Consider the following 2,150-nt stretch of genomic DNA (forward strand, 5'->3'; position numbering starts at 1 on the left):
AAATACTAAACACCTGAGTAGGACCAGTTGGTTTGGATTCCATGAATTATACCCACCCAGCCTGTGGAGCAGCTGGGGATGGAAAGCTGGGCAAGGTGTGGGATGCACAAGCAGATGCCCCTGGATCCTCCCAGCGAGGGAATGGGCTGGGATGGACTGATATTTTTGAAGGCACATCTAAACACTTAAGAATTTAGGTCACCCAGTCTGTAGTTCTTCTCTTTTTGGGGACTTCCACCTCTGCAATCTGCTCACCAAGTCCACTGCTTCTTCCAGGTGATTTTCTGAGGCCCCCAGATGTTCTGTCCAGCTCCAAACCAAGGTCAATCTTCCTTAATTCTGACTGGGAAACTGGACCAAGAATGAAATCACACCTGCATCTCTCTCCCCCCCTGGAAGTGGTGCCTCCCACCCACTGGACCTGCTCCAGGAGGATAATAAAACCCTGGATGGCATCAGGAAGGGGACCAGGGCATTTTTCCTCTTTGTCTTTTGCTCTGCCAGCACTTCTGAAATCAAGTGGAAGTGCTGGGGAGCAGCTTCTGAAGAAGCCAAAGTTCATTTTTCATCTCAAGCACAGCCAAGTTATTAAACTTTTTTTGTTGCAGACAGGGTGGATTTTAAAAGGGTTTGAAGGTTTGAAAAGGGTTTAAAGGTTTGAAAGTGGTTTAAAAGTTTGAAAAGGGTTTAAAGGTTTGAAAAGGGTTTAAAGGTTTGAAAAGGGTTTAAAGGTTTGAAAAGGGTTTAAAGGTTTGGAAAGGGTTTAAAGGGTTAAAGGACTTTAAAGGGTTCCAAGAGGTGGACAAAAACAGGGAAGCCAAAAATGCTGCAGTGCTGATAAACAGACACCACATCCAGCTTAGGAAGCTCCTGGGATGCAGATTTTCATCCTGTGCTCCTCTTATTCCTGTAGTTTTCTGGCCACTGGCAGAGAGAAGAGAGCCTTCTTCAGTTTGCGGGGTGGATTTACATCAAGTGGCTGGAGCAGAATTCCCACATCCTCCATCACATCCCTAAACAGACATTCCTGCTTTAGAGGATCCATTGGATGCTGCCAGGGAACATTCAGCAAAGTCTCCCAGAATCCCAGCCTGGTTTGGGTTGGAAGGGACCTTGGAGATCATCTCATTCCAACCTTCTCCTTCCATGACATTTGGAGCTGGGAGATGTTTTTAAAACTGGGGTTGTGCTCAATTAAACTTTTAAAATCATTTTTCATCTCTTTTTTTGCTGTTGTTTCTGTCACCTCTCCTCTCCCCACCATTCCATGGCTGGTCTTTTTTTTGGGAGACATCTCTTGCTCCAGGACACAACTTCAGGTTTAAACCCTCTGAGATTCTGCCCTAAAATGTTTTTTTCTGTCCTAAAAATCCATGACAAAGTCAATGGATTTTGTACCCGTGCCCCAATTAAAGGGACAAAGGGGTATCTGAGTGAGTTGCTTGTCCATTCAGAAATTCCCTAAGGAATGTTGCCTGGAGACACCCAGAAATATCTACAGAGGGAAAAAAACCACAACAAAACAACTTGGAAAACAGTTTTGAGAAAGAGGAGGAATTTTGGACTCCTCTACACAAAACACTCCCAAATTAATTCCATTAAAGGTTGTTCTTTTCAAGATTCTCCTGGTTTTCTCTCTGCCCCAGTGCTGCTGGATTTACCAGGAGCTGCTCCTGAACTTTGGGAGCAGCCAAAGATCCATCCCAGAAGCCACCCAGGAGTTTGAGGGATGCTGATCCAGCCCTTTGTGGGTGTAAATCAGCAGAACTTTTTGGATGGCAGAGAGGAGAACTGGCATCTGTTAATTCTTTGGAGGTCAGAGGGGGTAAACTGGTGGAATTGTGGCCCCAAATGTTGTTTAGGAGCTCTGGGAAGCACAGACAGCTCCCAGATCAGGCTGCAGGGCTGGTCACACCCCAGGGCTTCCAGGAAAAGGGCAAAAGAGGCATCAGACACTCCAAGATGGTTGTCAACAGCTGTCCAGGGGAGTTTATTCTTCTTAGAAATGAAAAACTCATGGTTTTCACGACTTTTTTAGGCGAAAGAAATAAGTATGGACCAGATCTCTTGTAATGGAGAAGAGGAGAGAGAAAGGAATCACTGTGGGAGTGGCAAAGTGGGAAATGAATCCCTGATTTTTGGCAGATTTG

The sequence above is a fragment of the Manacus vitellinus genome, unplaced genomic scaffold (genome assembly GCF_001715985.3).
Source record: "Manacus vitellinus isolate BGI_N305 unplaced genomic scaffold, ASM171598v3 scaffold_78_pilon, whole genome shotgun sequence".
NCBI classification, from domain to species: domain Eukaryota; kingdom Metazoa; phylum Chordata; class Aves; order Passeriformes; family Pipridae; genus Manacus; species Manacus vitellinus.